The 10250-nt window shown below is 27.0% G+C and overlaps 1 long non-coding RNA gene across 1 annotated transcript; it reads right to left on the reverse strand.

The window, feature by feature from the left end:
* Positions 1-1315: 1315 nt before the first annotated feature.
* On the reverse strand, positions 1316-5597 carry LOC112421897 (uncharacterized). Its single transcript, XR_003012284.2, has 2 exons — positions 5297-5597; positions 1316-1578 (listed from the first exon to the last, which is right to left on the reverse strand). It is a non-coding gene; the product is annotated as an uncharacterized lncRNA (long non-coding RNA).
* Positions 5598-10250: the final 4653 nt, after the last annotated feature.

Below are 10250 nucleotides of genomic sequence, written 5' to 3' on the forward strand. Positions count from 1 at the left end.
TTTTTTTTTTTTTCATAGTCACCAATCACTAGACAAAATGCATCTCCACTAATTAGTTGATTTATTAGTTGCAAATTAGTAATTTCTATAATGAGTGGTAGTCTTAGTTTGCGAGAAGCAATAATTCATGCACTATAATTTTTTATTGTTAGAACCCACCCCTTTTTCCAATGCAAAATAAAATTAAAATATAGATGAGAATAAACTGCATCAGAGCGACTCAACAAATTTGTCGGTCTAATTACACAAATGTACATGAGGCTTTAAGTTTTTTTTTTTAAGCATGAAGCTTATAAGATTCAAACCTACAACTATTTATTAAAATTTGGAGATTTAACCACTGGAAAGAAAATCTGGAGGATATACTTTTGTGTGAAGAATTTTCGCCAACCTGTGTTTCTTACAACGAGGTCGGACAATAAGATTGTTGATCGATGGAACTAATAGTGCTATCAGAGTCGTTGATTTGACTAAATTTGTCTGATTCATTGTATCGAAAGTCTTTATGAAAATATGGAGGTCATATGACACGTTATGTTGGTGTTGAGTGCCATCGACAATGCAAGTATTACGTGGGTGATCAAAAAGTAATTTCTGCTTGAGGTGAAGTATATCCATATGAATGGTGAACTCAAATTTGAGGAGGAAATTGTTGGTATGTTAAGTTTGAGTAAGAGCCTCACGTCGGTTGGAAATTTGATGTAGAACAACACATAAGTGAGATCACGCATATCCAATACCTTAAAATATTGGGTATATATGATGCCCTATTTTATTCGCGTGGTTGCTCAAAACTCAATAAAATGATCTCCAAACACTACTAGAAAAAGCAAAATTAGTGAGGGAAATTAGTAACGGAAAAAATGAAATTCCTCACAAATTTCTTGATCGCAAAATTTAGTGACGGAATTAGAGAGGAATTTCATGTTTTCCCTCACTAAATATCCCTCACTAATTTTTGTTTTTTAGTAGTGAAACTCTCCTAATGACCCAACATTTAGTTATTATTAAAGTTCTATATAATTCTCAATATTGTGTTATGTGAAAATCAAACCAAAGTTCTCTTCTACAAACTCGACATGTAGAAAAGTAGAACCAATTGAGCCACTCATTGAATTATTGATACCTTGATTAAACGCAAGAATGATAATTAAAAGCAAAAGCATGTATAAGTACCGTGAAAGGAAAGAGATATTAGTTAGTCAAATTTTCTACAAATGAAATTCTAACTCTTAAAAGATTCTTATAGTGAGAATCACAAGTTTTAAAATCGTGTCGACTAAAGATCAAGACATAAACCGTGTAGGGTCATGCCTCAACAAATGATTATATTCTCTTTGATTTTCATAATTTCACCCTTTAGGGCTTTAAAAGAACAAAAAGAAATTTTCATGATGCTCATTAGGTGGTAGACAGGGAAATTTTGTAAACCAAAGAAAATAAAACTGCTTTTAAGAAAAGGATGTTGTATCTTAAAAGCACTTTTCCAAAAATTTCAATCTATCCAAAGCTCTTCACTTAATTTGCAGTATATCTATGCTTTGGCTCTCAGGGAAATCACGTGTGCTACATATCCTTCTGCAAAAGAAATGAATTTATAAGAATGAAAAATGACAGATAATATATTTATCTTTTTATTTTATTTGTTGGAATCGGATAATAAGTTTATCTTTAAATTATTTGAAAGAAGAGAAAATTAAACAAAATAAAATTGAATATTTTCTTTGATCTACTGTTTTTTTTTTTGTCTGACCTAATTCTTTGGTTTACTCATTACGTAAAATGTGAGAAGAAAAACAATATATTTATAATATAACATAATTTTCTTCAAATAAAATGTGCAATAAAGCGAATAAAAATACAAAATAACTATTATTCATGCAAAAGAAACCCAAATTTTCCAGTTAAAATAAAAAATTGTTTTCTCTCTTAAAAAGACAAATAAATAAAATGAGTAATATATTTTTAGTTTGTTTTTTTACAGAATATTAGTTTGTTGTAACTCATGGAATTTAAACCAGTTTAAGGGTTTAACTTTATATTTTCAATGGCTGAAATTGAAATTTTATATGGAACAATTGTAAAACTACTATTATTTTCACTGTTTATAAAAAGTTTCCCATCCTCAATTATCTTTTTAAAACTCTGCATTTTTCTTTATATTTGGTTCCTATATAGTAGTATATTATTATTATTATTATTATTATTATTATTATTATTATTATTATTATATGAATTTTCTTCCCTTGAGACTATTATCAAGTAATGTCATAAAAAAATCTAATCATTTGTTTAGATGATTATATTCGATGATAACATCACATTACAAAAAAAATTACTTGAATAATAAATATTATTGAAAAAATATGAAACTTGTTGCAAGACTTGTGAGAAATAGATATTATTTTTTCCATTACTTTTTTTGACTTGTTCAATTTTTCTAGTAATATAGATAAATTATTATGACACATAATGTCATAAAAAAATACAGATAAATTATCTTTAACCGAACCAAAGAATTAATTTTGGGTGCGCATTGTTGGCCAACAAATGTAGCCCAATTGCTCTTATTTGGGCTTGCGTACTGGATCGTGGAACATTATACCATGTACCCCTCCATTTAATCCTTTACCCCCAACAAATTATTGAATATGTCAATTTCACCCTTTTCTCATTTAACTTCACCCCACACGTATTCTAGAAAACAAGTTATTGGATAAATGATTAAATGTAGGGTGAAGTTTAGCATGGGAAAGGCTAATTTTTCCCACCATGGGAAAGTTAATTTTTAACCATTAGATCAAACCAAGAACACATCCTTACCATACTCCCTCATCACTAGATTTTGTAATTTTATTATTTTAAAACCATTTTTTAAAAACAAAAAATATATTTCGAAATTAAAATAAAAATTTAAAAATAAAAAATAAACTTAATTTTGGAAATTAATTTTCCAAATTTTTTTTTTTGAGCAAGTTTTTTTCAAAAAACTTAATTAAATCTTCGAAAATCATAATTAAATTTTTTGAAAACAAGTTTATTTCAAAAAGTTTATTTATATTTTTTAAAATTTTGGAAAATTAATTTCCATATTTTTAAATTTATTTTTTATTTTTATATGTTTATTTTAATTTCGAAATATATTTTTTGTTTTTAAAAAATGGTTTTAAAATAATAAAATTACAAAATCTAGTGATGAGGGAGTATGGTAAGGATGTGTTCTTGGTTTGATCTAATGGTTAAAAACTAACTTTCCCATGGTGGGAAAAATTAGCCTTTCCCATGCTAAACTTCACCTAAATGTAGGGGTATGCAGTGTAATGTAGTGGATCGAGGCTATATTTCAAAATTAATTGAGGCTATTTGTGCACCTAGTTGAACTACTCGCAACTTTTTTTGTTTTGTTGATAATATGCGCATCTTTAGAGAAATATATTTATGGGTTAATATGTCTTTAACCCCTGTAATATAGGTCATTTTTGGTTTTTCCTCTGTAAAATATTTTTTTTGATTTACCCTCTTGTAAAATATTTTTGTTTTGATTTACCCCCCTAATAGGCCAAACAAAAATCAATTTTTATTTTTATTTTTTCAGAAATTTTCATTTTTGTTTGTGATGTTCAAATTATTCATTTAATTAATTTAGAAATATGTATAATTTATTTATGTATTCTTTTACTATTTTTTTATTTGAGTGTCAACAAATTTTTTTAGGGTTAAATATGTTTTTGGTCCCTATAAATATGTTAACTTTTCGTTTTAGTCCCTCTAAAATTTTCCTTCAACTTTTAGTCCCTATAAAATTTTCAATCACTACTTTTGGTCCCTATTTTTAATTTAATTTTTGTATTTTTTAATAAAATTGTGCAGAAATGTGTCAAATATTCTAAAAACAATTCCTAAAAGAAATTAGATTTTTTTAACAAAGCACAAATTAAATATGAATTTTTAACCATAAACAATATAAAAATTCATATTAAATTCATGTTTTGTTAAAAAATTCTGAATTTTTTTTGGAGTGATTCTTATTATATTTTGAATTTTTCTGGAAAATTTTATTAAATAATATGAATTCTACATATGAGTTTACTTTAAAAGAGTGACCAAAAGTGAAGATTGAAAACTTTATAGGGACTAAAAGTTGAAGGAAAATTTTAGAGGGACTAAAACGAAAAGTTGACATATTTTAGATTGTGATCACACAACTGTAACTACTTGCAACTTTATTATGGTACTTACGTATAAAACATAGAAAAAGAACGTTTTACAAGATTTTTTTTCCTATCGTTCGGATCCAGTTGAAGTATTTACTTCAAGTATCATTATCGTATAGGTCTTGCCAGGACACTTGTTAAAGATTCTTTCTTTTTTGGTACAAACTTGTTAAGGATTTCTAAAATAGAAAAAATTGGTAAGTTTTATATTAAAAAAAAATATTTTTTCAAGTTTGAATGTGTTGAATGCATTAATCCCAAAATAAAATTTCTTTTTTAACAAGTGCCCTTAACTTAAATAAAAGTTTCTTTTTTTAAGGGTACTTGTTAGCATTTCCCTTATCTTATTTAGGAGAAAGAAAATGTAGATTAAATAAAAACAAACAATCACAAAGATTGCGGGCATAGAGTCTGACCTAGTAAATCTACAGAAAAATGTAGGTCAACCATAACGGATTATACAAAATATAAATCAACATATATAAATGGATCCAACCCCAATCAACTCTAAGAAATGAACACCAATCACGATCAGAACCCAACAAACTCATTTATGAACGTTTGCAATTACCAATCAAGAGATAAAAAAAACTAGTTAATATATCTCAAAGTGTATTTGATCACTTTTTAGTTATAACTTGCTAAATCAATCGTTCTAAAAAACAAGTGGCTGTACGTTAGCAAATTCCATATATATATATATATATAGGATTTTTCTAACATGTGCAAATTTGCACATGTTAAGGATACTAAAAGAAGCAACTTTTTATTGAAAATCACACTTGTTATAAAAAAGAATATATATTTAATGTAAAATACACAAGTTCCAATATAAACTTACTACTTTAGTATCCTTAACATGTGCAAATTTGCACATGTTAGAAAAATCCATATATATATATACACACACCTTTAAAAAAAAATCGACTATGATTAAATAAAATTTTGAAAAAAATGCATAAAGAGCCAATGAGGGCCTATGACGGCTTTATTAAAAAAAAGAAGGCTATTTATAGATATTAGTTGGGGTATAATGAGTAATGAATGACTCAAAGAATTATAGACATTAAAAGCAAACTTACGTAGCAAAGGTTTAACGCATACCAATGTCCTCGTCGTCGTAGGCAGAGCTTAAAAGACATTATTAAAGCTTTGCATGCATCATCTTTCTATTTGCCCAACACACTCCTAGTGATTCTACTTTTTCTCATGAAAAGGGGAAATTAAGAAAAAGAAGAAAATTGAACTTTGTTTCCTTACAACCTATGCATGTGTGCACCATTTCATCACTCACTACTTTTGTCTATATATGATTAATAGCTCATAGTATAATTTTAGAATAATACAAATTCTTAAAACAAATACCCTCAACATTGCTTTTAAAACAGCATAATTTTAATACTCAGTCCCTAAATATAAAATTCTATAGACTAAATCGCAAGAATTGAAAACGACGGTAATAATATTAAATTTATGGATCATGTTAACTTGTGCATATTTAGGGCACAAGGTAAGGTATTATTATTATATAATTATTTATTGGTTCTTATACAAATTTATCTTGAAAAGAGATGCTTCCTTGCTAAGATTTATGGTTGATTAATTGCACAAAAATATAAAAGAAATTATTGGGTTAAGAAATAATTAATATATTGAAAATTATAAAATAAACATTACAAAAGGGACATTTTATTTTATTTTATCAAAAGGTCATTTATATATTTAATGACGAGGGAAGTAACTTGTATTGCTATTGCTAACTCTTTGTAATGATTATGCGGTGGTTGAGTTTACCAAATACTCTATTTGTTTACTTAAAATATGGTGCTTTATATTTCATAAAGATGAAATCCATTTACATAGATCAAGTGCTTTTGTTATATGTATACATGACCAAATCTCAGAACGATAGGTTAACTAAACTTAAACATGAATAGTACTAGTAATAATTACCTCTTATTCTGTAACTAACTAAATATAGAGGCTCATCACTCAAACGAAAATGATTTGCAAGACAGATAAACCAAATAATTATATAATAAGTGTTGGTTGTATTAAATTTAGGTTCATAGAGTGAGTTCAACTTTCACTTATTTTAGAAAGCATGTTGGTCATTCAAGCAATTAGGAAAGAATATAGGACCTGAACATCATTATTTACCAATTATTTATCCAACAAAAAGTGGTCAAACCTATATATATAGGACCTACAATAGGTTCGCCCCTCGATCAAAATCAAATGATCAAACAATCAAAGATAATTATGTTGGTTACTACTTTTATTAAATTTACTTCATTATTGACTGATGATTAATTAATGAAAATGCATCCAACACCTAACAAGTTGTTATAGATCCAAAGTTGAGGAATAGTATTTCAAAAAATAATACTCCCTAATGACATTGTTTAAGACTATAATAAGAAATCTTGTCTCGAAAATATAAGTCAAACACATGTAAAAAAAACATTACTACATATTTATTTATGCAAAAGTTATCCCTTTTGATTGCTAAAACAATACTCCACGGAGAACTTATTAGCATCATCTATACTTTTTTAACCGATAAGTATTTTTGTTGGGAGTACATATCGAATCCTTAAACTTCTATCATTGTGCTCATTAATTCTTTGATCTCAACAAGTAATGATTTATTTGGATTGACTTATTTGAGTTTATCTAGTAGCATAACTAGTTGTGAGATTGATTATACAAAACCAAATTATTACATGTTTATAAGTTGTTTTTAGCTTATTTTATTAAGCTCTCCAAGGTAGCTTATATCAAAATAATTGATTTTTTTTTTGTATGTAGATGAAGTGACAATCACCAAATAAAATATATTTATTATTTGAATTTTTATCACTCATAATTGAGAACATTGATTATTTTTTACGATAATATGTAAAAAAATTACTATGATTCTTATAAAAACAGTGAAATGATATTTTTTCTTATGAAATGATGTTCCATAAAATATAAATATTGACAAATAGCTATTTATTACATAAAAAATGATCGTTAATTTATAAACTTAGCAAGAGTACCAGTACACCCCACCTTGTGAGTGTACTGTAGAAGTTCCCTTCTTTATAAGGAACAAATATTTATTAAAAATTGAAGACCCAAGATATGAGATGATGAGACAACATCATGGATTTCTTCATACCCTTTTTAAGAGATAAAAAGAGTAGTGTAAATAAAATTGTCATACTTTTAATAATGGAGTTTTCTTTTCGTCTAGAATATAATTATAGTTTTATTTTTGAAGAATTGCCATTTACTTTTTAGTAACATTAACATTTTGAAGATAAAGCCTTTTATGAAAATATGTTGTTAAACAGATTTGAACTTCTGATATATATTTTTTAACTTAATGCAGTTTTTATATTAGAAAAAATAGAAATTATCAAATAACTTTAACATTTTTTTATTGATCTTTTAAAACTCTGAAATACGTAGTTTTTAATTTTTTATGTTCCAAATTTTTTGGGTCAAATACACTCTCCTGATAACCTACAAATTTGATGATATCATGGATTATTTGGTTCAACGTCGCATGCTTAAGCTTACAACATATACTATTTATTCTATAGCTACAAAAGACTAACTTATCCATATGTGGTGAAGCTCTATTACTTTCCTCTACGGCATAAAAATGAAATGGTTGACATAAATATAAAATGATTATACTAAACTTAGTTGCAATTAAGAGACATTGGTTACTTTAACTAGTTGAACTTGCTATTCATGACATCACATAAGCTGATTGGTAAACAGAGATTATTCATACGTACGTGGTTTAATATTTTTTTTACTTTGAATAAAAATTTAGATTATAGATGGCAAACCTCATGAGAGAACTAAAGTTTGATTGATGAATGACCAAAATTTACAATGAAATTTTACATATAACTTATCAATTGTTGAATTCCTGATTAAAACACATTTCACAACCGGTGTTAGCAAAGATCTATAACAATTATAATATTTATGAATATTTGAACCGTTTTTTTATTCTTCACTAAACCATATATTGTATTATATTTATGAGATCCAAATTATACATACCATATTTATTTTTGGGTACAAATACAAATATTCAATGATAGAGGTAGTATTACGATGTAACATAGTTAAATAATTGTGTAAAATATTTATACAATTAATATTGCAGAGTTGTTAAACATTTTCGTGTTGTGAAGTTTTTTTACTGGTTATTTTTACATTTTGTAAATGTTCAATCTTTGATTAATTTACTTCCGTATGAAAAATTAAACTCAACAATATTTGGCGGTCCAAAATTTCTTAAGGACCACAAAGATTTATGAGTTTGTTGCAATGATTCATTTTTTAGGCATCACATCACAACCATATTTTTTTTTAAATCAGATATCCTCCACGCGCAACTGCAGAAACTAATTTTTTGAGCATTGTGGGACCAAAATGAACAGCAAGCCCTCATTAAGAGTTTTAACACTACTGCATGCCCAATGTTGAATTCAAATCCAGGACCTTGGTTAAAATAGGAGAGACACCTGTCATCTTATCTAAGCCCTCTTGTGTTCACTTCACAACCATTTATTATTGGCAAATTCTATGGTATACCCAACATTTTGAGTGTACCGGTACACCAAACATTAAATTAATAATTAAATTGATTGTTTTTTGAAGAAAAAATAATTATTTTCTATCATTGACAACTATAATAATTAAATCTTATTTAGCAAAAGCGTCGATGAAATAAAATTTACATTTTTTGAATTTTTATTGCTCATAATGAAGAATATTGATTATTTTTTATGAGAAAATGTTAAAAATTTAATATAATTCATATAAACAATGAAATGATGTTTTTTTTTCTCATGAGATCGTGTTTTTTAAAATATAAATAATGACAAATAACAACTTATTTCATAAAATGGTCTTTAATTTATAAATTTATGAAGCAGAGTATCGGTACACCTCAATTTGTGAGGTGTACCGTAGAAACTCCCTTTATTATTTCATTTGATTAAAATTCTTTAAAAAAAATGATTTCATTTGATTTTCTCAACCCCTCTTTTGTTTTTCTCAAATAATAGAGGTGAAAATAGATCAAATCGCTTGACATGGAAAACTTTAGATTAAAAAAAAATTAATTATTTAAATATCTTTAATTTAATCTCTCTAAAAAACTAATTATATATGCATATATATATATATATATATATATATATCTATATATTAAAGTTAACAAAATATACCAATATAAAACAAAGCAAAAATAAAAAAAATTAGGCTATTTATTGGACTATAGCCTTTTTAGAATTAGGCCAAATCTTCTTTTGAAAAGTCGAAAAACATGATAGACTTTTAATTAGGCTATAAAATTTCTCTTGTCACACACAAAACTGCTCACAGACACCAGTAAATGATGAAAATGCATCTAACAATAATTAACTACAATTCTTTCAGATCCGACGATGGTTATCTGTCATTGGATAACCAACGACAGTTAACCACTGTTGTCCTCTGATATGCAGACAACAACAATTGTAATGTCAAGTAGGCCACAAATCGGCCTGTCTCAGCACCTGTAACTCATAACCACGATTTCATAAGCAATACAACCGATTCACTAACAATACTCGAACATAGTCAACGCCATTTCATAATCATTCATAATTTAATAACATTACACCAATTCGACATTACATTAACAATACACGGATGATATACATCTAACAAAAGTACAACATTATAAGTTTTTGACAACATGTTACACAACCATACATACAAATTTTTTTTTCCATAAATTGACACCAAATCTCTATTGAAAATTGACACCAAATCTCTCCTTTTTCAATATTCATGAGGCCTCGGAACCGAATTTATCTATCTAATAAAGCATCTTCCCATTCTCAACCTCTTTGCTCTTTTGTAGCTTCCACTCCATAGACGATGAAGGTAATGGAAAACCATCTTTCAAAAAAATGAGCAAAATGTTTGGGGATTAATCCAAGACACATGATGTGGGTATTTTGGTTAAGTGGTGAC

The sequence above is a fragment of the Medicago truncatula genome, chromosome 5, assembly GCF_003473485.1.
Source record: "Medicago truncatula cultivar Jemalong A17 chromosome 5, MtrunA17r5.0-ANR, whole genome shotgun sequence".
NCBI classification, from domain to species: domain Eukaryota; kingdom Viridiplantae; phylum Streptophyta; class Magnoliopsida; order Fabales; family Fabaceae; genus Medicago; species Medicago truncatula.